We start from the raw sequence: 25,677 nt of genomic DNA, 5'->3' as shown, positions 1-25,677 counted from the left end.
GCGGCAGAGGTCGCCCTCAGGCCAGGCCGCGCGGGACAGAAGAAATGGAGCTACTCCCTGGAACGGACCCCCTCCCCCTGCAGCCGCCGCCGCCGCCTCCCAGGGGCAAGCTCACCTGGAGACCCGCGTCCGCCTCTATGGCAGCAGAAGCTGCCACTGGCTCCGCCGCGGGGGAGAGCTGAGCGAACTGACCGGTTTCCGCGCGGCAGTCCCCCTAACCCCGTGGGCCCCGCACATTAATGGCACCGTCCCGTCTCAGCAAGCTGAGTGGGACAGGCGTGTACGGTGACCAGGGGCAGCAGAGGCCGCTCCCAGGCCCGGCAGCCGGGAGAAGGCAGCTATTCCACCAGTTCGCCAGAGGCAGCCGCGCTCCGCCCCCCTGTCGCTGCCGCTGCCCCCTGACCTAACCGCCCCACCTCCCAGGAGCAAGCTTACCTGGAGTCCAACATCTGGCGAATCTCCAGCGGCCAAGGCCCCCCTAGGCCAAGCTGCAGGGAAGAGAAGAAATCGACCGGCTTGCCCTGGCAGCCTCCCACGCACCGCCGCCTCCGCCGCCCCAAACGATTGCACTAGCCTCCCGGGGTCAGGCTGACTGCGAGGATGTGCACTTGCCTTCTAATCCTGGCCACGTGAATGAGCACCTCCCTGCATCTCTACACTCCCTGCACCTCTGCACCCCTGCCACTATCTGCACTTCTGCACTGCCTGCACTTCTGCACCCCTGCACCCCCGCATCCCCTAAACTTCCTGCGCCCTCCACAGCCCCTGCACCCCTGTCACCAGTTACACTTTTGCACTGCCTACACTCCTGCACCCCTGCATGTCCCACACACCACCTCTTGGGCCTGTGGCAGAGTCTCTGCTGTTAGACCAATGCACAGGAACTCACATCTTTGCCAGTATATGATGCATCAGTGGACGTCTGGGGTTGGCTGCAGGAAGGTACATGTTCCCGGTCACTAGCCTGGGCCACTAGGGTGATCTCTCTGAGGTCACCAAGGGCGGGCTCAGAGATGCTGTTTTCCGGGAAGAGAGGAGTTGAAACAGGTCTTGAGGGCAGAGCTGTGCTCACCAGGCCGTCCACGCTTCATGTTTTACACAGGGCTTCGGAGAAGTGAAATGGATCCAGCCAAGTAAGACCGGCCTGCTGTACGCCCACCTCAGTCCTGGGCTTTGAGTCAGACCGACTGCCTCCCACCCTCACGGCCCAGTTTTGGTACCTGAATGTTCCCTTTGAGGAATCCCATCAGTTCTCATGAAGAAGTCTGGCTGCTTCCACCCCATGGCCCTCCCTCCTGTGCTGGCCTCAGGAAGTTTCCTTATTTGGGGAAGAAGGCAGCCCACCCCCTACCCCACCCCTCACCATGCTCTCACCCAGGCTGCTGCTCTCTCTGCCCATCAGAGTCTGGAAAGCCATCCCTCTTCAGTTATGTCCCTTCTGAGATGGACTTGCTTCCACTCAATTCTAGGCGAGGATGCACCATGGAATGCACTGGGTAAGAGAACCAAAATAAATACTTTCTTCTGTGAGGTTTTCTGTTTATCTACTGGGATGGGCTGTGTGTAGTTTGCTACAGCTATTGGTGTGAGAGGCTAAAACAGCCTGTGTGTCCTTGTTTTCATCTCCCCGCTGTCTTTGGGTTTTCCCTTGACACTCCTGAGACATTTACTTCTTTAGTTTTATTCCTGTTATTACACAGGGGCCCTACTGACATGGAGGTAAGGTGTTGGGGGAGCAGGACAGAGCAGGGCATCTGTAGTCCTGTGATTAGTTCTCATTGAGCCTATGCCCTGAGCTGTGACCTCCACAAGTGTGTCTCTTTCCCCCCACCCCAATTTGGGTGAGACAGAAGGGATTTCCCTTCTCCCAGGTTGGTTAGGCTCTGGTAAAATAATTTCTCATTAAAAAAACAAACAAACAAAAAACAACTTCCCCAAATGAAACAGAATGTTTTGGGTATATTTCAATAGAGTTATTTTCTCCTTTCCTGGCAGGAAGCATGAGGAGTTATCCTCTGAGGTCTTCATTCTGAGAACAGGACACGGTCCTGGAGGTAAAATGCATGAAAAAGAGCAGGGGGCCCCTCTGACTGGCCCCCTGGAGTTGTCACACTCGGACTTCCCCACGCTGAGACTTCCACTGGCCTCAGGGACCTGTTAAATCTGCCTGCCCTGGGGGTTGTTACAAAAGCGGGTTCTGCCCTGGGAGCTGTGACTCGCCAAGCCTGCCTGGCTGCCTCTCTGTGTTGGGAGCAGATTTTCCCCTCATTTTTCTGGGATCTAAGAAGTAAAGTGGGATTGCAGCTCCCTCAGCTCTGGTGTTGTTTTCAGGACAGAAGGAGAAATTTCTGAGCTCCACATGAGCTGGAACAAAGGCTGGAATCCTCCCCTCCTCTGCCTCCGTGCAATAAGTGGCTGTGGTTCTAGCAGAGTTTCTGAAGATGTGGATTTAAACACACACATCCCAGCCCCTACAGGAGCACACAGTCCCATAAATCCCCCCAGTTTCCACTGGTAACTACTGAGCTGATGGGGACACGGGTTTCGGGTCCACAGAGGCCTGACTGCACTACTTGCTCCGTGGCCTATTAACGTGGTTGCTCTGGGTCTTGTCTGAAGTGGCTTGCTTACCGCACCTGGTACATGGGAAACACAAAATAAGTTCTAGGAACTTCACTTTTTCTCCCTCCAGGGCCTTCAAACATAGAAAGTATTAAGTGAACTCAGACGGCCTAGTCACCGCAATGAGGTCCGTCCAGCCTGGCTCTCCTGAGTGATGGGCACTGACTTGCACCTTAACTCGGAACAGTAGGGGAACCGCCTTCTTCTAACTGGGCCTCTCCCCACATCGGGCACGCCCTCAGCTGAGACGGTGTCAACTCCCCCATTGAGGTGTGTGCTGGTGGCTTCAGTGTGACCTGGCCCTGCCGGGATATGAACCTGCAGTGAGTGAGGTGGAGGGTCGGGTGGAGAGGGTTCCCTTCTGGGGTGGCAGGGGGCCCGGTAGCACCCAGCCCGGCCTGGTGCCTGGGGCTCCCTAACACCTCCTACAGCTCCTGGGTTGGCTCCGGTCCTGGCCAATCCATACACCCTCCCAGCATCTTCTCATTAAGTCCCTTTTTGCTTTTATCAGCGAGAGGTGGCTTCTGTTGCGTGTTCAGTGAAACAGTACATAGGGAAACCAGACTATTTCTAACATCAGTAAAATACCAACCTCAGTTATCTCGCCGGGCAGACCGTGCAGCACAAAGGCCTGCAGAGGGCTGTGCGAACGGCTTACGTGAAGGGTCCTCATCATCTGTCTTCAGAGATGCAGAAGCTGGTGGTTCAGGTAAAACCTCAGGGAGGGATTGAGGAATCCAAAGCTGGTTGGTTTCAAAGGCTAACTGGTCAGACCAGACCCCTGAGCTGTGGTCAGAAGCCTAGCTCAACATCACGCAGACTCAGCACCCTAAGTGCCAGGTGGGGGCGGTGGTGTTCCCTTTGCAGGCTCTCATTGGGGATTCACTGTAGTCCCTTAAATGCAGCAGAGATTCCAGCCCCCTTAGCCCCCACCCTGCGTGTTCCATGACACAAATCCCGGGAGTGTTTAATTTTCATCTTTGTTTAGGAGGATGAAGGAGGGGCAAGAGGAGACATAAATTCATACTGACTGACACAAGGTCACAGCCAGTACCTCCTCCTTGGAGAGATATGTGCTCCCAAAATGGTGGCTGGGGGGCTGGGCGGAGACCCTCCACTGGTCCCAGAGGGACTCCCTCATCTGGCCACAACTGATGGGTTGGACAACAGATCCAGAGGGAGACAGAGCATCTTTCCTGGGAATTTGGAACTGACACACAGAAATCAAGTTCACTCATCTGGGGATTGGCGAGGGTGAGGGGCGGTGGTTGGAAGTCAAATGAAACCAGAGCATGAGAGAAAGTTAGAAGTGAAAGAGAGAGAGACAGAGAGACTGAGCTTGTGAGAGCAAATAGTCAGAAAGAAGGAAAACAATCAGGGGACAGAGGAATTCCAGCTCTTGACTGTCTAGTTTGTCCTAGCCCATCAACGACCCCGCGGGATGGTTAATAAAATTCCAGTTTTGCAGATAAGGATAAAGGCTAAAAGAGGTGGGGGCTGGGTTTGGGTGCACAGTTAATTCAAGTGCCGCTGGACCCCTCATTTCCCATTGCCTGAAGGCACTGTAATCCTCACTGGGAACCCTGCGGTCCCCTGACAGCCCAGCACCCTGATCAAATGGCCCCTGCGGGAGTGGGAACCCCTCTGAGGGTGAAGAGTTCCCTGAACCGAGATGCCATGCATCAGCAGGCTCCTGCACACCCCAGGTTAACATCTCCACAGCTGTGCAGTCTCCCGACCCACTTCCCTCCCTGCCAGGCACCCCTTCCTTACCACCGAGTGTACTGCAGGAATTCAGACACAGGGATGCCCAAAGCAACACGAGCCCACCGGCTATACAAACAGCAGACTCCCAGCCCCACCTGGGTTCCGAGGGGACAGTAGGCGTCCTCAGCTTCCATGTGTCTAAGACAATCTTCTTCAGCTGGTGGTTATAGAGAAAAATAAAAGGTCCAAAACATAGTTCAGTGAGGAATTCCTCCAAGGACCTGACTCCAGAGACTACAACCAGGGGTCCCTACCCCCCGGACTTGGGGTGAAGGTGGATTATTGATCAGCACAACCTCCGGTGGCCCAGCTCCTCAACTTGGCTGCCCAGAGTGGGCTGGGGGAATGGGTAAAGCCAGGGCACTCAGGAAGAGCACAGAGGACCTGATCTCCCCTCTCCGCACTTGTAAACCCTTCCTCAAATCTCAAGGCATCTGACAGAGAGCAGCCACCACAATAAGGAGATGCTCCCATCTCTTCACTCACTCCAGTCTGTTCACTTATGTGCTGAGCATCCACTGGGTCCCAGGACATGACACATAGGATGGCCGATGGGACAGGCTTGGTCCTTCACCCTGGACCCTGTTCAATCTGATGGAAGAATGATCACTCATAAAGAGTTTCTCAAAATTATACAGAGACCAAAGACAAACTGCAGAGTGAACCAAATTTAAAAATATATATGAAGATCCCCCAGTCTCCCCGCCTAAGTTTAAAAGCATAAAGCAAATAGATCTTGCCTTTGATCACCAAGGAAGTTGTCACCCCCTCTCAGGTGGAAAGGACAGTTATTCTTTGAGCAGGACACAGAAGTGCTTCATTGGATTGGACCAGGGCATCTACAGTCATTCAGCAAATGTGTATAAGCTCCTACTACGTACAGGAATCTTCTAACTAGACCAATTCACAAGGTTCTCGGGCTTTATCAGTCAACAAAATAGACATGACTCCCCATCACTGGGGGCTCAGAGTTGTAGTAGAGGAAACAGGCAGCATGTTGGGGGTAGTAAGAGCTTGGAAAAATTAAAAAAAAAAAAAGAGTGATATGAGCAAACTCCGGTGATGGCGGTGGGGTGGGAGGCAGGCAGGAGGGAATAACGCAATCCTGGCAGATCTCACGGAGTAATGAACTTGAAGCAGAATAGATCCGGAGGAAGAAGGAAGAGCCGGAGCCAGAGGCCCCCTGAGTGAGGGGGAGAGTGTGGGCAGAGAGGCAGAGCACGCCGGGTCCTGAGGCCTTTGTGACGACTTTGGCTCCTAATGAAATGATGACCCGTTTAGTGAGTTTTGAGGGGAGGGGTGATATAGTCCAACTTAAGCTTTTGTGTTTGTGTTTTTTTGTGGGAGGTAATTTATTTATTTTAATGAAGGTGCTGGGGATTGAACCCAGGATCTCTTTTTTTTTTAACATTTTTTATTGATTTATAATCATTTTTGAACCCAGGATCTCTTGCATGCTAAGCATGCGCCCTACCACTGAACTAAACCCACCCCATCAATGTATGCTTTTGCAGGCTCCCTCTGACTCTGTGTGGATGAGAGATTGTAGGAAAGCAAAGATGGAAACAGGAGGCTATTGGTGTCCAGGAAGGGCTGAAGGTGGCTCTTAGGAGGGCGGGGAGCAGGGAGCAGGTGGTTAAGAAGACAGAATACCCAGAATTTTCTAACAAGCTGGATTTGCTGTCTGTGTGTGTAAGAGAAAGACAGAAAGAACATTGTTCCAACATCTGGACCTGGACAATGGGAGGGATGTCCTCTCCATCCACAAGGGATGGGACAAGGTGGGGCTGAGCAGGTGGAAAGGGGCTGGTATCAGCTCAGTTCTTCAATGTCATGGTTAAGGTGTGTATTACATATTGCCACAGAAATGCCTAATAGGTAGAGGAGTCTGTTTTCTTTTTCTTTTTAACATTTAAAAAATATAATTTAAATGTATTAATTGTATTATGTGAATGATTTGGGAAGTTTGTTTCATGCCAAGGTATATGTTATATATAGCCAAATGGAAAATATATCAGAAAGGGGAGAAATGAGGGCTTTCACATAAACTGACTGTCCATAACGTAGGTAAAATTTCAATAAAACCAGTGTTCAGTGCAAAAACCTCATCTTGGTGTTACATAAAAATAAATGAAAAAGGACTATGTTAATATATCATTATTTCATGTTACATAATAGCCCCAAACAAACACACTGATTAACTATGAGGCTTGTAGAAATGCTATTCGCTTTTTTCACATAAATACAGAAATGCAGAAAGGTTCTAAGGTAGAATAAGCATCTTAGTGGAAATAATACAGATTTGAGCATTTTACATGATATATATATTTACTGATACAAAATTTGGAAAAGTAATTACATAGTAGAACATATGTATGAATGTGAAAGCAAGATTAATGAAAGAAAAAGAATGTGAGTCTCAGGGATAAAGGTCCAGATGGAAAGGGCAAATCAGGGAGTTTTGGAGAAATCGAGAAATTGATGGCATGCCAATTTCCAAGGCTGGGTTGCTTCCACCAAAGGAATAGCAGAGAGAGAGATGAGAGGCCCAGGAGCCAACCCTGGGGCACACCCACAGTGTATGTTTGGGAAAAAGAGGAGACATTGGCAAAGGACCAGCCAGTAGACCAAAAGCAGAACACAGACAGAGCGATGGGCTGGAGTTTAAGTTAAGCAGGAACACGGGGGAGGAGGGATGGAAGAGCTGGGTCAAATGCTGCCGAGGGTCTACGCATGATGAGGACTGAAAATTGACCGCTATATTTAGCAACGTGTGGTCACTGATGGCCTTGACAGGGCAGTTTCCATAGAGCGAGGGATCAGGGGAAGAGCCAGAGTGGGTGTAAAAGGGGATGGCTCAAGAGAAGATGCAGACAGTGAGTTTAAACAACTCCTTAAAGATTTGCTGCAAAGACACAGGGTGGCAATTGGTGGGGGTGAATTAGGGTCAAGGAGTGCTGTTTGTTTCTTTTAAGAAGATGGACGTTTATATACTGATGGGAGCCAACTAGCAGAACAAAATAGATGAGGTAGTGAAAGAGAGGATGGTTTTGGGAGTGACAACCCAGAGAAGATGGGAGGGATGGGGCCCTGGGGACTTTTCGAGGAATTGGCTTTCGATGTCACCTGTAATAAGAGGTGGGGCACCGAGAGTGAGGTTACAGACAACACTAGGTGAGCGGATGTGCTGGGAGTTGCTTGTGAAACTTCTCTTCTGTTGGCTTGTTTGCTTGTTCAAAGTAGAAAAGTAACCTTACCAGCTGAGGGATGAGGAGGAAGAAAGAGTTACTGGAGCCATGAGAAGAAGATAAGAAAGAGCCTTCCAGGGAGAATGGGACAGTGAAAAGAGCAGGGGGAGATGGGGGAGTGCGCTCCCAGAAAGTTACATTTTCTCTTTGACGTCCCCAAATGTGTGATGTGTGATTACCCTTCCTGCTGTCTACGAAATAAAAATTAAGTATGGTTCAGAGGAAATGCCATTTCATTCTAAGAGGCTACCTGTTTCTCAGGAATGGCCATCTTAAACTGCATATATTACAAAAAATGTTGAAAAGATGAACCTGTGTACCTAAAATCCCCTATTTTCTATTAATCTGTTTACTATTTAATTCCCCTATCAATAACTCATAACCAATAATGCCATGATGGAGGTACACTGATGCTTAAAAGGAAATGAGATCTGTATCCTTTTCCTAAATTCCATGGCTTCCTTAATATACAGTTCCCCTTGGAATTTAGGAATGTCTGGTATAAGAAGTGAGAAACAGTTTGAGAAAATCCCGGCTCAGAATTACACAGCACAACCGCATCTCAGAAGTATATACAGCCGTAAAGAATTTTAGAAGCAAAACTCCGTAACTACTCTTAAAGAGTTTTGCAAACCTGGGCCTGCCCAGATGTTTCCAAACTGGAAAGGGACTCCAATCACTTGCCTGGTACCGGACCAGAGGCTGGCCAGCCTTTTCTGTAAAAGCGAGAGAGTAAATATTTTCAGTTTTGCAGATCATTTTGTTGTAACCATGCAGGTCTGCAATAAGAAAGCTAAGAGCACTGGGAGACAGGAAACAAATGGGCATGCCCACACCCTCCCTTCCACTCAGGGCAGCTTCTCTGTGGTGGGCAGTTTTGCCACAATAACTTGTTTCTTTGTTTCCATTGGTTTCTTTTTTTCCACCTTACTGCTCAAGCTCAGAAATTCAGGTGGTCCTGGTCCTTCAGCATCCATGCAGAGAGAAGGCTGAGTGGGGTTGGGAACCCCACCTGATGGAGAAGAGAGATTGCTGGGAGGGACACTACGGTGGCCACCATGACACGAGACAATCACACCTTCTGGGGTGAAAGGGAATGAAGACAAGGGAGGGACAGAGCAGTGGGACCCCTAGGTCGCCTGCCAGGCTTTCTCTCCCTCCACAGCCACCCTGGGTGCCTGGGGGGTGTTGGGATTCAGCTACGGTGATTAGGCTGAAGGGACTCAATATAAAGGACCATCCAGCTCCTCACTAGGTTCCAAACGCAGCCCCTCAAAGTCCACCCTCTGAGTTTCTGGAACTCAGCTGGAAGAATAAATGAGCAGGCCAGATCCAGAGCCCAAGCCAAACACGACGGTGGTCACGTGGGGTTGTAACCCCATGCTCAGTGGTAGGGGACGCCTTGCAAATCTGCAGAAATCCCTGTTCCACCTCATTCCTGGGGGAAACCCCAGATCTCCTTCTGCTCTGTCTGTTCTTCTCTTGATGCTATTGTCCTGGATGGATGCAGAGTCTTTGAACCTGGCCCTCCAAACGTACATAAGCAGCCTGTTCGATAAAACAAATTATGCACTTTTTCACATTTGCCAGTTTTTTGATTCCAGAAATTTTGCGGGACTCATTCTCACAGTCTCCTGTGCCCCCACCACTTGGTGGCCCTCTGCTCATGGTAACACCATTTCCCACAACTGCACCCTGCCTCCCAGCTGGTCAGAGGGGAAAGTCCCACAAAGACACAGGTGATTGTGAGGATCCTGTCCCCCAGCAGAAAGCCTACTCCTGGAGCCACGGACAGGGATCTGGCCTCCTGAGCCGCTCAGCTCTAATTCAAAGCCTAAACTGGGGGCCCCGAACATTGCTGACTGACTTTCTGAGTCACCTGGACTGGAGGGGCCTGATTTATCTTTCCAGGAATGGATGTAGTGCAGCCTCCATTTTCAGGGCTGATATTGACGATGGATCTAGTTCCCCCCACTGCACCGCAGGAAGGAGAGGCCCTTCCATCCCACAGCTTGGAAACCCAGCCCAGGTAAGTTCTGAAGCAGTGTATTGCTGCCAGGTCCAGTATCCCTGCAGAGTGGCCTCTGTCCCTGAATGAGCCCCTTACCTGGGCCTTTTCTGCCCCGACACAACCACACCCCAGTCTGTGCCAGAGATCTGGGGCTCTGTGTGTCCAGGGCACACAGTTGGGACCTGAGCCAGGTGTCCCCTGGGCCTCAAGGGGGAGAGGTCTGCCTCTGCATCAGGGGAAGGTGATCCCTCATGGCTGGCAGGACGCTCTCAATATGGACCTCCAGGCGCCCAGGGAGCAGTTTCCCTGCAGGTGTTAGAAGCCATCATCAGGAGGGCAGGCCCCTCTTTGTGCAGACCATCCCGCAGTGCTGGGCCCACGTGCTGACCACAGAAACCTACATGTCCCCAGGTTACCCCAGGCAACCTCACAAATTCGTCACTTGGTGACCTGGGTACCACGGGATCATTGGCCATCCCATGAGGGTGGTCCTTGCAGGCATGGACTCCAGGTGCTCCCGTTAAGAAATCCCCCTGGGTTTCTGTGGTCACAGAGCCCACACCAGAAGATTCTAGTCCTGCAGTGACCACCACAGCAGTCACCTCCCCTGTGCATGTCCAGGAACAAATGACAGCAATTTATTGCCAGGAATCGTGATGAACAAGGGGGTGGGATTCCATACTAGTTTTAGGATCCTGGTAACTCACTCTGCACCCCAAAAAGCATCCATGAGAAATGTGTTTATTGGGATATCTGTGCCCCTAGAAGAGCTGTTCCTCAGGGCTCCTGGGACCCTCCAGCCCCTCTCAAGGTTCTCAGAGCTTGGGTCTAAATTTCTATCTCCCTCCTTTGGTGTACAGCCACCTGTGTCTCGTGATCACAGGTCACTTTATTGCATGACTTGGCATGTTCTTAGTTCTCGTCCTCCACCCCTGCACTAGACTCCCACGATGTTCCCACTGACCCTTGGCTCCCTGGGTGGGTCAGGGGGCCCTAAGTCTGCACCCTTCACTCTCCTCCTCTACCCCCAACTCTGAGGCCACCCCTAGGTGGACTGGAAGGTGTTTGTAAATGAGTCTTACACAAGGACATGACTGGACAAAGCAGGGCTCCACCCCCGGAAAGCACACCTGCTCCCTTCTCTGATGAGGACCCCACAGCCCCACATTGCCTCCAGGGGTCTACTCAGCACACAGTCCCCCAGTTCTGGGCAAGGCGTCTCCCTGGAATCCTTGCTTCCAGGCAGAGTCTCTCTGTCCTTCTGAGTTTAGAGTTGTTCCCATGTTCCTGAGCACCAAGGTGCCCAGCACAGACCCTTCACTGACCTGGAGAGACAAGGAAGATATGTGGCCACAGGTATCACAGGACACACCTGCTGGGACCCCAGGCCAAAGGGCCATCCTTCTGCCTTCTCAGGTGTGGATCCCGTGGTACCTTTTTGCAGGGGGCCCAAATGGGGAGTGGGGCCCAAAGCAGTTCATGGGGCTCTCTGGGCAGGGAAGACTTGGGCCAGGCAGCCTTGCCTGGTTTCCCTCCTGGGGCACTCTGAAAACTCCTGCTCCTCTGGCTGTGGCTGGAGGCCCCCCAAACTTCAGGGCAGGGCCCTTTCTCTCAGCCTCCACTGCCTCCAAAGCCACGCTGGAGCTGGCATGGGGAAAGAGCTTTCTTGCCCTCTTGTGGCCAAGCTGCCAGAGGTGGATGCTGCGGGGAACTGGAAAGAGTTAGCAGTTGCTCAGATGTGAGTGGTTAGGCAATTTGACACCCTGTCAACTAGCCTTAAACATTGGAAAGAGGGCTTTCCCGGGAAAGCTGGAAGTTACTTTCAGTAATTTGTTTAAAGATTTCTTTTTTTTTTCCCTTAAAGACTCATAAAACCTCTCCCAGGTCATTCCTGGTATGGACCATTATCCAGGGATCAATCGGGAAATGCAGGAGGAGAGGGGTGGGGGTAGGGGAGAGGGTAGGGGAGATCAGAGCCCACAGAGAGGAGATGCCCCTCCCAGGAGCCACAAACTGGGCAGTGGCTGCTGGCATCCAGCTCTCCTGTTCTCAGGCCCATTTCATCTGTGGGGTGTTTCCAAAAGAAACAATGGTGGAAGGGCCATGGAGGACCCCTAGACCTCCCAGAATAGACAGGGGGAGCAGAGTCACCATGCTGGCCCAGAGCTTGGAGACAGACCTGCAGTGGAGACCACAGGTCTTCTGAGAAGCCAGTTTCGAAATAAAGGCAGTATGCGCTGGAATACCCATTTCGAGCAATTTCTTCATCATATACATGTAATTTACATAGTTCTTCTCACCACGAAACTGTGTTCCCAACACGCTACATGAATGACGGCTTCAACACACATTCATTTCTGAGATGTGAACAAGTGTAGAGCCGCTCTTTCGTCCAGCATAATGGGCATGGTTACACCTAGGAAAGCTTACCAAGATTTCTCAGCAACAGCCAATTTCGAAATAAAGGCAGTGTGCGCAGGAAAAGCCGGTTGGAGTGAGGGCTTCCCCATACACATGTAAGTTATATAGTTCCCCTCACCATGAAACGCTGTTCCCAACATGCTACATGCATGAAGGTTTTGACACACATTCAGTTCTAAGAAGTTAGCATGTGGAGAGCCGCTCTTTCATTCAGCATAAAAGGCCTGGTTACACCCAGGAAGATTTACTCAGATGTCTCAGCTGGTTCCTTCACCCAGATTCAAAATAAAGGCCGTTTTTGCTGGGAAAGCCTGTTGGAGCGTGTTCAGAGCTGTTTCGGGCTCTGTCCCAGCTGGAGGGTGCAAACCCCAACCTCCAGAATGAGGGACCAGGACCCCACCGGCCAGGTGGTGTTGCCTTTGCTGGGGAACAGTGATCTTTGGGTTAGATATTTTGCAGCTCTCTCTAAAACCTGTTTTGACTTAAGTTTGCATCCTAGTCACCAGTTTCAGGGCAACAGAAAAAGCATATCCTACATCCCTTTGCACTGAAATCTTCCCAAAAGAGCAAATATTTGCCCATGAAAATACCAGCTGCTCTTCTAAGGCCCCCTAAATACCCAGCAGTGTGGCCGGTGCACTCTTGATCAGGAACAGGATGAGAGGGACCAGCGGTCTTCCAGCAGGCTTGGCCTGGTGTGGCAGCTGCGCTGTGGGTCCGTGGTGGGAGGGCCATGCAGGGAATCCTGTTTGAGGGGCCTCTGTGTACGTCTGCATTATGCTCTGAGGTTTCATACAAGGCTCCAGGCATCCTAACTGGTCAGATACAGCCCCCACCCTCGGGCTGGAACCACCAGGACCTCAGTACCTGTAACAGGGACGGTGCCCGGTGTGGGGAGAGGTCATGGGACACTCCGGGGGCAGGGGTAGTGGTGCTGGGGAAGGCAGGGGTTGCAGTGAATGGTGGAGGGAGCAGGGTCCCTTGCTTGGGGGTGAGAGTTCTTGGGGAGACCACAGAGCATGGCACACACAATCCCCACCCCATACCCCAAATTCCTAGCCCCGCCAACACAGGGGCTTCTCTGAACACTCTCACCGTGGCTAGCCTGTAAGACCGCACCTAACCCGGCATCTGGCACCCCTGCCCTATCTCCCCTCTTAGGACAGATCCCGTCTCCTTGGAAACTGCCCAGCAGCGTGAATTCAAGGCCGGCAGCGGGCCTGGAGGATCTGCACTTCAGGTGCCCTACCTGGCCAGCCGTTTGTGCCTTGGCTCAGTCCTCTATCTTGCCCAACGGCAGCCTGGGTCCACGTCCGGTGCAAGGGGAGGCCGCGGAGCCCAGGCTGAGCCACACACACGGACAGGTGAGGTTGTCCCCGCCCCGCTGCCCCACCGCCCCGCAGCCCCGCCCACTGGTGGCAGCAACGCCCCAGCATCCGGCCGGCGCCAGCTGCAGGTGAGGACGTCTGCCCGGCACCGCCCGCCCCGGCCCCGCCCAGCTGCCCCATAAGCCTCCCCCCAGCCCCCGTCCTGGCCGAGCCCTGGCTCCCATTGGCTCCGCAATTTCTGCCCTCTCACGTCTAGCCTCGGGAGGACACAGACGCAAGCGCTAGAGGAGGGCCCAGCGGCGTTGCCATGGCTACATGCGCCGCGCTCTGCGCGGGCCGGTGTGAGCTTCTGGGGCGGGCAGCGGGCTCCGGAAGTGTGCAGCTACCCGGGACCATGGCGGTGCTTGCTGCTGGGGCTGGCGGCTTGCTCGCCTGGGCGACTAGTTCTTGCCTGGTCAGTCGGCGGCCGACATCCTGTCTGGGGCGGCGTCCCACAGACGGTAAACGTACGGCCGCGCCGTTGGCGGGGCCAGTGGACATGGACCGGGGTGGGATCCGGGTTGGTGTGGCTGCCGGGGAGGCGCTCTGTTGCCAGGGAGCGGGTTGGGGCGGGGAGGACAGGGCTGGGGCACAGCCTCGGGCTTTCCTCCCCCTCGGGCACTGGGGCTGGGACCGCGAGTCTGGGTAGCCCTGCTTGGCCGCGGCCTCCCAGAACCCCCGGGAAGGGCAGGCGGAGGACCTGACTTTTATGAAGCGGGGCCTTATCCGGGTTTTGAAGAGCCCCAGAATCAGATGTTTGAATGGGGTGGTTTATCAGCCTTGTTTATCTGCAGGGAAATTTCAGTTCCATCCAGATGTTGGCTCCTTCGGTAAAACTCAGGAATAAGACAAGGGTCATTGCCGATTAGCAGTTATCTAGGGCTTGACTCAAAATAGACTGTGCGGGGTGTAGGGATGGTAGATGGGCCTTCCCTCTCAAAGTTGGCAGTCTTCTGGGATTAGAGGCCCCAGTTGAGGATTACATCTTCATCTGCGGTAATGGAGGTTGTGGGAACATTAACACAGAGAAGGGAGGAGTGTGGCTGCGATAACTCATTAAAGAAGCCAGGACCCTTGCCTGGCTCTTGTGTAGGAGAGTCTCGCCTAGGGTAGGGCAGCAGTTATCAAAGTGTGTCTGAGGCCCCTGAGATGCAAGACTATTTTCATAGAAACGCCGGTATGTCACCTGCCTTTTGCACACTCTTGCACTCCCGAGTTTCCTGTGGGGATTTCCAGGGAAAACCTGGTCTGTGATATCACAAAACAGGGAATTTAGAGGCAGATAGAATTCAGAACTCACCAGTCCAAAAGAGTTTTGCAGAAATTAAAATCACTGCTCTTCTTCTCATTAATGATTTTTGTTTAGAAAAATATACTTATTTTTTGCTTAAGAGTATTAATGGTAACATGTAGTAGGTTGTTATTATTTTTAAGTGAAATCATAAGCATTTTTTAAAGTTCTTATTTAAGTTCTAACACAGGAACTATTGATAGATTTAACCCACATAAACAGCAGCCTTTTGGAGTCCTCAGTAATTAAGAGTGTACAGGGGTCTGTAGGCCAAGAAGCTTGAGAGCCCCTGGAGAACGTGTGCTCAGGTACTAGTCAGGTACTTAGCGTTGTTAGACAGATGCCAAGATGTCTTCTGCATGTGCTCCCGGACTCGAAGTAATTGGCCACATGGAGACGGGTGGGCAGTGCCTCCACTATACAAACCAGAAGCTGCTGAATGTGTCTGGATTGTAGGCCATGGGCTGTGCAGGGATTCCCGTTGTATCTGTTCTATCTAAGCCGGGATTCCTGTGCAGAGGCTTGGCCCTGAAGACCCGCTCTCCTTTGCTCCCTGCAAGGTACCTTCTGTGTGACGTCAACCCTCCAGAGGGCTTCAGCCTCCATAGGAGCGTCTGTATCCACATCGCCTTCCTCCTGAAGACCCTGCTGAGAATGGAGGAATCGGTGCTGGTGATACCCCCTTGGGGCCGCCTCTACCATTGGCAGAGCCTGGACATCCACCAGGTCTGGATTCCCTGGTCTGACTTTTTGATCTCTCAAGTCTCAACAGAAACATCCCTGACACTGAGTACCAACCGTTCATTGCAGGGGAGATGGTGATCGTTTAACTGGGGCCAGACGGTTGTTGTTCTGGTTCTGATGTGAACATCAGGCCATCTTGCTTCGGGCTTGTCGGTCTGCTAAGGGGTCCTGCTCATGTTTCCCGCACTGCAGGTGAATTTGTTCTTTCCATAGTTTTTCTCAGGAAATAGATCTGAAGTGTATGAGATATCTGTTCCCTCCGCTCTGAAAATCCTGGCCTCCTGGTGAGATGGAGCGGTGACAAGAAGGCCACTGCCACACAGGCCTTGTCTAAGGAGGACTCGCTCCCTGGGCAGTAAGGGCCATTCTTACCTGAAGGAAAACACGATGTGTGTGTAGCATGGGCCACGTGCTGGAGAAGGTATGTAACCTCTCATTCAGTATAATTTGGTCCTGCTCAAGCTTCCCATTTTACTTTCCGTAAGAGGTAAGAGTTGAAGATTTTCTTTGAATAAAGGTATTTAGAACTTATCTTTTTCTTTAATTGAAATGTGGTTGATTTACAATGTTTTGTTAGTTTCAGATATACAGCTGTTATGTTAGTTTCAGGTATACAGCATAGTGATTCAGTTGTACATATACATAGTCTATTCTTTTTCAGGTTCTTTTCCATTAAAGGTTGCAAGATACTGAATATTTTCCCCTGTGTTCTGCAGTGAATCTTTGTTGTTTGTCTATTTTACATATAGTAGTTTGTAATTGTTAATCCCAAACTCCTGTTAGTTTTCTAAGTCTGTGAGTGTGTTTTTGTTTTGTAAATAAGTTCATTTGTATCATTTTTAAAAATTCCACATACAAGTGATATCATATGATACTTGTCTTTCTCTGAGTTATTTCACTTTAGTGTGATAATCTCCAGGTCCATCCATGTTGATGTAAATGGCATTATTTCCTTCTTTGTTATGACTGAGTAATATTCTTCTATATCTAAATTCTACATCTTTATCCAATCATCTGTCTGTGGGTGTTTAGTTTGTTTCTATGTCTTGGCCATTGTAAGCAATGCTGCTGTGAACATTGGGGTGCAGGTATATTTTGGAATTAAGGCTCCCTCTGGATATATGCCCAGGAATGGGATTGCTGGATCAAATGATAAGTCTTTTTTTAGTCTTTTGAGGACTCACCATACTCTTTTCCACAGTGGCTGCACCAAACTACATTCCCACCAACAATGTAGGAGGGTTCCCTTTTCTCCACAGCCTCTCCAGCATTTGTGGTTTGTGGATGTTTGAATGGTGGCCATTCTGACTAGTGTGAGATGATAACTTATTGTAGTTTTGATTTGCATTTCTCTGATAATTAGCAATATTGAACCTTTTTTTCATATTCCTATTGGCCATTTGTATATCTTCATTGGAGAATTGCTTGTTTAGTTGTTCTGCCCATTTTTGGACTGGGTTGTTTATTTTTTTTTCTTATTAATTTGTATGAACTATTTATATAGTCTAGAATTTAAGCCATGTTCAGGCTCATCTTTTGCAAAAATTTTCTCCCATTCCATAGGTTGTCTTTTTGTTTTGCTTATGGTTTCTGTTGCTGTGAAAAAGCTGATAAGTGTAATTAGGTCCCATTTGTTTATTTTGTATTTTATTTCTGTTGCTTGGGTGTATTGCCCTAGGAAAACATTGGTGAGATATATATCAAATAATATTTTGCCTATGTTTTCTTCTGAGAGATTTATAGCGTCTTGTCTAATGTTTAAGTCTTTAAGCAATTTTGAGCTTGTTTCTTTTTTTTTTTTTTTTGCGACTCTATTGTATGCTTTCGATTTGTGGTTATCTATTTTTTCAAGTATATCAACTCATTACTATATCTATTTCCTTTAGACTGACAATCACGTAGGCTCCAACACATCCTAAGAATAATGAGAAAAAAAAAAGAAAGAAAGAGAAAAAAATCTATCTTTTCATGCTACCGTCTCCCATTACCACCTTTTTGTATTTTGATGTACTTTTTCTTTTTTCCATCTTCATGTTTATTGTCTTGTAACTCGTTATTGCATTTCCAACTATGGTTTCCCGTTTGTATAGCATCCTGCTTTCTTTCTGTTTAGAATAGAAACTTTTAATGTCTCGGTTTGGTTCAATAATGCTGAATTATCTCCCCACTCCCCTCCCCCCCTGCATCTCTGAATCCTCAGTGCAGGGAAGCCAAACCATCCTTGCCTTCATCGGTTCTGGGAAAGAAATCTTCATAGTGGGAAAGAAAACATTGAAAAATAATATTCTGTGTGTTGCTTTCTACCCTTGCCCAGTGAGTGAGAATCACCTCTGAAGGCGGAGGAAGAAAGTTGGAGGTGCGGGGCACAAAGTCTTTTGTCCTTTTGCTACTGAAAAAATGATTGCTTTTGTAATTAGTGATGATGCCCTTTAAATTGGTGAGATCGAGATTCTACAGCTTCAGCGCCTGTGAATAACCAGCCGGGAGAAAGCTCTCCAGGGCCCCTGCAGTGGGAAAGGCAGCCCCTCTGAGCACCTGTTGTTCTGTATTCTTCCTGACTCCACATGGGTTTGCTACGCACCGCACCGTGCAGGACGATGCAGTTACCCGAGGTGGAGGACAGGGAGACCCCTGCTGGGTGGAGAGCCACAGGAGCCCACATTTGAAGGACAAAGTGAAGAGTAGTGGGGCGGGCATAGGAGGAGAGGATGGTTGAGACCCAGGATGGTGTCCTGGAGTCCAGCAGGCGAGGCTGGCGGGGCAGATGGGGCCCTGGGGCATGGGCAGTCCTTGAGGGATCTGAAGCAAAGATATGAACCAAGAGACTGGATTCGTGTGGGCGTACAGCGCCCCCTGGATGCCGCGGGGCAGTGCAGCAAGCCCAGGAGGAGCGGGCAGTTCCCCAGAGTTGGGTTGACAGGTCACAACCAATTCACTGGGGACCGAGAGGTACCGAGATTTTGTTAACTTTTTGTCCCTCTTCCTGGAAAAAAGCTGCTTCCTGTTGAATAGCCTGTGTCATTAGTGAGAATTAAAGACATGAAGCAACATTTCCTCAAAAGTCATCCATTGTGTAGTTGTTAATAAGGGTCAAATGCAGACTTGAATAGACTAAATCAAACATTCATCATCGGATTTTAAAATCCTTTAAAATAAAAATTCTTGCTGTCTTTGTTCTTCATTTCAGGGTTCACTTGGTGATAATAATAGTAAACAAAGCAACAGCAAACCCTTACAGAACTCTGTCCTGCTGTTCCAGGAACTCTGTGTTCACGACAACCCAATGAGGTGGCACTTTACAGGAAGGACAGTCATTAATCACACAGCTAGTAAATGGCAGACCTGGGACTTGAACCCAAGCTGTCTGGCCCCAGAGACCCCTCTCAGCCCCTTCACTGCAGCTCATCACTTGGCATGCCCGACACAGGCCAGCATTAAGGAGCAGCGTGACCTTGGCCAAGGCTGCTTCACCGCTTGGTCTCTGTTTCCTCATCTGTAGAATGGGGGTGTGGGCAGTGAGTTCTGTGAGCTCAGTGGTCACTTCCTCCAGCTCTGCTATTCTACTGCTTTAAGTTAATTTATTAAGTATCTGAGCCTCTGAATGGGCCACACTGGAGCTTTGCTAGGACCTGGGTTACGGAGAAAAGTAAGATCAGCCTGCTTCTCCAAGGAGCCTGTCTCCCTCCACGGGAAACAGCTGCAAGGCCCAGGTTCCCTCGCTGGCGGACGGGGGCTGGGCAGGAAAGTCTGATAGAAGATGGAGGCAGAGCCCCTCCGAGAACAGTGTTGGCCACACAGCTCTCAAGAACGGGAGCGTCTGTCCAGGCTGCTGAGAGGGGTGTCCTCGTGAGGCCAGCAGCCCCCCCAAATTAAGCCCTCAGGACAAAGATCCAGCCAGCCCTGCAGTGTCACCATAGAGCCAGTCCATCCTCATCACTGTGCCCCTGTGCTACTTTGTCCTGGGGCCTCTCTTTCCCCTACACCCAGAAGACTCTTCTCCCTCTGTTTTCTGAGTGTCCCCTCACTTCACCCGTGGTCCTTGCTTCCTGGCCCACCATCTCTGGAGTTGACACTTTGCCCCCTCACACCCCCCGTTTGATAAGGAGCCTGGGTTTGCCTCCTTGTGCTCACTTTCCCCTTTCAGATGATTGCTCCTACTCTCCTGGGAGCACCTGGAAAACCCAGATCCTTTCCTAGCAGTGCCTGCCACCCTGGCCTCCCTGCTCATCTGCCTCAGTCAGGAGCACCTGGACCACCAGCTCTGTATTGCCTCGCCTCCTACCATCAAGACGTCAAAGTTCATTCTCCCTCCACCACCCAGTATGTTCATTTAGGGTCTTCTTCACCGTCAGCCTGAGCCAGCCACCCCCCATTCACCCTACCTACGGGCTCATACCCGGGTGTGTCCCCACCCCAGGTCTAGCCTCTCTCTTTTAAGTGCCCACCTCTAGCCATCCAGCTGCTTCTCCACCAGCCTCGTTGGCCCTCATTCACCCTCACTAAGGCCTCATGCACTGACTCCTCTGCTTTCCTGCCTGTCCACATTCCTCTTACTTCCACTACCCCACCTTCCAGCTCTTCATCCACAGTCAGCACTCTCTTTATGACAAACAAAACCCCCTTGAGCCTTGACCTTTTCAGTTCCTCACCAGGCCGACTTCCATCTCGGTTCACCCAGCTCTACTTGTTCTGAGCCTGCAGGCAGCAGGCTCTCCCAGCACAGATTTCCAAGACTACAAATCAATGCCCACCATGTTGCCGCTGCCAGGCAATCCTCCAGGATTTCTCTAGTGAGCACATTTCCCCACTTATCACTCAGTGGTGTCAACATTCTCTGCTCTCTGCACACCTCTAAGCTTCCCTCTGTCTCTTCCCTGACTCCCAGCAGATGGTCTTCCCTCCTGCTTCAGAGAGAATGACATGTCACTGGAAAGGAACTCGCTCACCTGCAGCAAATCTTCTCACCTCATCTTTTATCTGTCCCTCTCCCACCTGGACTCTAGCTGTAGTTCTTAATTCAGTGAGTTTAGTTGACATATATATACACAGTTAAAAGCATAGCACACTATCGCCTACCTTCTAGGGCTTATGTTTCAATTTAACATAGAGTGTGTGATTCATCCACTTCGCTGCATGTACCTACAGTTCATTTGTTTTAACTGATCTTAAGTGTTGTGTGTGTGAAAGTAACACAAGGCAAGGGTAAGCCAGGATTCAGGATGCTGGTTACTTCCTGTGAGAAGAGGCCAAGTGCAGGTTAGGACACAGTATGTCACTGTCAATAGTCCTGTTCTGATGCTGGGTGATAGGTTCACAACTGTTTCTTATAATATTAATTTTAATACATAAATACTTCTCAAAGGCACCTAAGGTGAGATTGTGTCATGAACCAAGGCATACAATGTGTAATATTACATCATTATTGTTATGTAATCTTGTTATAAAATATATTAATCATAATCCTACATTGTTATGTATTATATATTATATAGATGCATGAATTATATATTATGTATATAAATACCTACATACGTATTATATACTATCTGATAATAAATAAACAGAACATATTATGGTAGTATATCTACTATTATGTATTATTTAATAAATAATAACATACTGTATCCTGTTATATGACATGGCACCTAATCTTTAATCAAATAAAAATATGCCACTATATGTAATGGTAATTAATAAAATTAAATGAAAAAGCCCGCAGCTTTTAACGCCAACACCGCTTCAGCTGTCACTATCTTTTTTCTTCCCTTTCATGGCCGAGGTCCTCACAGTGCTATCTGTTCCCCCTTTCATCTCCTTGTCCTGAGCCTTCCTCTTCCTCCCATCCCATGCTGCCTTCTGCCCCGTGGCCCCTCTAGTCACCAGCGGCCTCTGGGGCACTGATTTTCGGAGATGGTCTCAGGCCCCTGCTCACCTGCCTGTCCGCTGCCCCTGCCACCGCTGGTGGGGGCGGGGTTGGGTTCAGAATGCACCTCTTGTCCTGGAAGAGAACACAGCACAGACTGTGACCAGCAGCAGGGGTGGCCGGGAACTGCAGGACTGGGGGGAGAGCCAGACTGTCTGCATCCAGACCGGGGGCTCTTGGAGTGTGAAGAAGCCCAGTCCTCACTGCCCCTGAAGTGAGGAAAACACCCTCAGGTGAGTTAAAGTGCTTAAGACCTAGGTCTGTTGTCTGGAAAAGACAAACGGGTCCCTAAGGGGAGGGTAGTTGATGTTCCAGTCCCCACCAAGGCCCTAAGGGCTGGCGGGGAACCAGGCTGGATGCTCCACTGGACCCAGTGCCCCCACGGGGCTGGGGCCTTCGGGAACAAGCAGAAAGCCCTCAGTCTCTGGGGGGAACGGGGCAGTGTGGGAGCATCCCTGCAGCGAGTCAAGTGACGTAAGGGCTTGTGGGATCCTTTTTTATGGCCACACCGAGCCTCAGCAGAAGCCATGGCAAGAGTGGATTCCTGTCTCTCCAGGTGCCATCTTGTCTGAGTTCCAGGATTCAGACCCGATCCCCTGGGGTGCTAGGACATTTATACACAGAGGCGGCTCGAGGAGGCCTCAAGAGGGTGGTAATGGCCTTCCTGCCAACACGATTACACAAAGATCAATCAATCGATGGGAAGTAAATAAGAACCATGGTCACATCTGGACCCCAAGCTTAGACGTGGTATATGGGTGACATTTATCGACAATCCAGCGAGGTTCTGGTCAGAGCTAGAGGCCAGGGCAGCAAGATGGGAGTGGCACTAAGGAGCATTGTGGTGCAGAGGCTAGACTGGGGGTCTGCAGGCTCCTCCCAGGAGGAGCCTCAGAGTTTTGGAGGTGGCTAACTTGCCTGATTCGTGTCACCAGCAAGTGATGCCACGTGCTGAAAATCAGCTATAATCCTGAGCCGGGTCAGCCCTGGGTGATGTGATAAAAGCTCCTACAAGAGGGAGCACCAGGCGGATAGTGAACCAACCAACAGGCTGATGCGTTTCTGGCCTGTGTTTATCGTGCTTTCATAGCCAAGAATGAGGAGAGAGTTGAATGGCTCACCATGAAGATTTTAACAACTTAAGAGGTTTCCGTGTCTCACTGCATTTCAGTGTCACCCGGAGGAATTCAGGAGGTGTTTAGACCCAGTGGAGACTAACGGCATCTTGGTTCCTCAACCTGGCAAACCTACCAGCCCTCTATGGCCAGACCTTGTCAAGTGCCTTCCCTTGTAACAAAACCTTTCCACCCACGATTGTGGTATGCTTTTATTTTTTTTAATTAATGGGAATGAAGATACCTTACAGCCTCCTCAGACCTTTCCTTGGGGCTTCTGCCCTTAGACCCCGGCAAGGGGGCCCTCTGACCTGGGTCCTGCACTACAGAGGGTCCCTCTGGCCCTGACACTTCCTCTGGCCATGCCCTCCATGGGGTGGAGTCAGCAGGGCCAAGGGGACATGGTCATTGGCTCCGCCCTGTGCTCTAGAAACCCAGACCACAAATGCCCTGTCTCAGCAGCCCCTGACCCATTTCTAGTGCCTGCATCAGCTCTCCCCAGAGTTCAGATTCCTAGGACTCACAGAGAGGCCAAAGCATAGCTGTTTGCATGGAGGGTATGAGCAGAGCCCGGACATGAGGTCTGTGTGTCCCCCTGTGCACATCCAAGGCCCCTTGTGGCAAGGGATGGACCCAGCATTGGGAAGAAAACGGTCAGGCTAGTGATCAGAGACTGGGAATCAGCTCTCCCCACACGCTCACTTTCTTTGCCGGACTCCCCTGTGTCTGGGAATTCTAAATTTGAACCTGGCCTTCCCCCTTATAATGAATGTATATTTGTAAAGGCAGGAGATTAGACCCTACTGCACTTAACATGTTTACATGTATAGGATGTGAGCTCCCAGGTATGCTCTGGCCCTGCACTTCCAAAGGTCCAGAGCAGTTATGTTGGCTCTACTGAGACTGTAAGTGGTAAAGACCATCTCCAGAGAGGAGGGGTTCCTGCTTCACGCTCCAAAGTCAGGATCTTCTGAGTGGATAAAACAATGGACACTGTGACCCTCAATTGTAAATTGATTTAGAATAACGCCAAAGTGTGTAAGACGTGTGTGGTACATGACTGTGTGTGTGTGTGTGCATGCGCATGCCTGGGGATGTATATGGTTCTGTATGTTATGTATGTGTGTGCGCCTGAGAGCGTGTGTGGTTGTGTGTATGTTATGAGTGTGTGTGTGTTACATGACTCCATGTGTGTGTGCCCGTGGGGATGTATGTGGAGCAGAGCCAGTGTGTCTGCACGTGTGTTTGTGTGTACGTGCATGTATTAGTTTTAATAGTAGAAGCTGTCCTTTAGAATTATGAAGTAGTAAAAATTGTATGATGTCCTTGGCTGTATAATTCAAAATTAAAATAATCTTCAATCACCAGAAATTTAGTCCCCCTCAGATTCTGATTTTTTTTCCATATTGATTATGTCTTCATTTCACTGATGAGGAAACTGTAGCTTAGAGATGTTAACTGACTCAACCAAGGACATGGAGCTAGCGAGCCCAGGACCAGGACGCAGTCCAAGCCACGTTGTTCCAGAGGCCTGGAGCCCTGCTCACGATCATGCGTGGCCTCTTGGCAGGGGAACAGATTCTGATGGGCTGTGGCCAGCGTGCAGGCTGCCCAAGCCGGGGATTCGGGAAGCTGGGCGGAGAGTACCAGACAGCAGACAAGAGTGAAGGGCTGCTCAGAAGTCAGATAGGTTCCTAGGTCTTGGATGAGGAAGGATGCTCACTGATAATCCTTGATCCCTTTGCTGGTGGCTAAAAGGGACCAAGGCCTATGAGAGCACTTCTGGGAGCTGCCTGCCAAAACCTGGAAAAGGACTGCTCAGGACTGGCTCTGCAGTAGGAGCAGAGGAAGGAAATGCCGCCTCTTGGTGGACATTATTGGTGATGGCAGTAGGAGGCCTAGCAGCCTTGGCATAGAGGTGGCAGGACAAGGTCCTAGTGGATGATCGTTTTCAAGTGTCTTAAAAATCATTGCTTCATATATTTTATCCATTTTGTGGTTTATTGTAGGGTGGTAATTATGGTCAGTGTTACTCCATATTACCTGGATTAATTAATTTTTTTATTGTTAATTTTCTCTTCAGTGATTTGGAAGCTATATTACCTCTTAATGAAAATTCTCTCCAAATTTTTAAAAATCATCTCTAAGTTCGTAACTTTATATGCAATTGGACCAGTATTCCTATAAGAGTCTCAAAAATGAAATAATCTATTAGATCCTGTTCCTCAATAATGAAAAATTTAGCATATTTTACCTCTCTGCTCTTCCAAACTGTGTGTGTGTGTGTGTGTGTGCGTGTGTGTGTTTGTGTGCTCCAGTTACTTTTTAGACAGTTGCTTTAAGTTTGTTACATTAACAAAGAAAATATAGGTATAAACATCTTGGATTTCATTGCTCACCAACACTATTTAATTCCATGTGTTTCCCACTTTTGAGTTATTTACTTATCGGGATTTCCCAATCAACTGGACACAAGATTGACTAATTTTTTTCAAGCGGTTGACTTGGAAAACTTTCATATCTATATGCAGATTTATGTTCTCCTCATCAACAACTCTCAGTGTGTTGTTCATAGCCCAAACCTTATTTTAAATTAAGGCATTGTCTTTCATCACCAAAAAAAAAAAAAAAAAAAAAAAAATTCTTAATTTAAGGTGCTGTCTTTTTATGGCTGGCTAGTCTTGTATGCTGAATGGATATTAATAGAGATTTCCTTAACCTTCCTCCTTCTTTTTGCCATAACTCGAATTCATTGAGAAGCATGTTTTTACCATTTATCACATGGGCTTCCACTTTGACTTCCGCCTTAAACCATCACCCCACTCTTTTTCTCCATGCTTATTCCTGAAAAAGTGAGCTCTCTATCTGTTTAAAGGTGGTTCCAGTTAAAGATGTGTGACTCCCTGTCCAAAGGTCCAAAGGAAGAGAAAAGGAAAGATTCCTGTTTCTGGTGGTTACATTTTGTCAGCTTAGAGATCTAGTTATCCGTGTGGCTGCGGTGGAATCTGCAATATCTTGGCACAGAGTTTCCTTTTTCTGGCTTACTAGGGGAGCCGCATTAGCTGGGGTCAAGGCGCTGTGGCCGTTGTCAGGATCCCGGGGCTGAGGCAGCCCCTCTCCCTCCTTGTTATTTTGATCTTGCAAACTGGGTCCCAGCTATGTGAACCC

General features: G+C 49.7%; 2 long non-coding RNA genes across 2 annotated transcripts; one reads left to right on the top strand and one right to left on the bottom strand.

Moving 5' to 3' along the window:
* Nucleotides 1-755: 755 nt before the first annotated feature.
* On the bottom strand, nt 756-4,664 carry LOC135320766 (uncharacterized). Its single transcript, XR_010380085.1, has 4 exons — nt 4,396-4,664; nt 3,215-3,338; nt 1,375-1,492; nt 756-1,016 (listed from the first exon to the last, which is right to left on the bottom strand). It is a non-coding gene; the product is annotated as an uncharacterized LOC135320766 (long non-coding RNA).
* A 9,098-nt stretch (nt 4,665-13,762) lies between these two features.
* LOC135320765 (uncharacterized) lies at nt 13,763-16,343 on the top strand. The gene is made up of 2 exons (XR_010380084.1): nt 13,763-13,897; nt 15,288-16,343. It is a non-coding gene; the product is annotated as an uncharacterized LOC135320765 (long non-coding RNA).
* The last annotated feature ends 9,334 nt before the right edge of the window (nt 16,344-25,677 follow it).

This window comes from Camelus dromedarius, unplaced genomic scaffold (genome assembly GCF_036321535.1).
Source record: "Camelus dromedarius isolate mCamDro1 unplaced genomic scaffold, mCamDro1.pat HAP1_SCAFFOLD_175, whole genome shotgun sequence".
Classification (NCBI taxonomy): domain Eukaryota; kingdom Metazoa; phylum Chordata; class Mammalia; order Artiodactyla; family Camelidae; genus Camelus; species Camelus dromedarius.
This window is presented reverse-complemented; position numbering and strand designations above follow the sequence as displayed.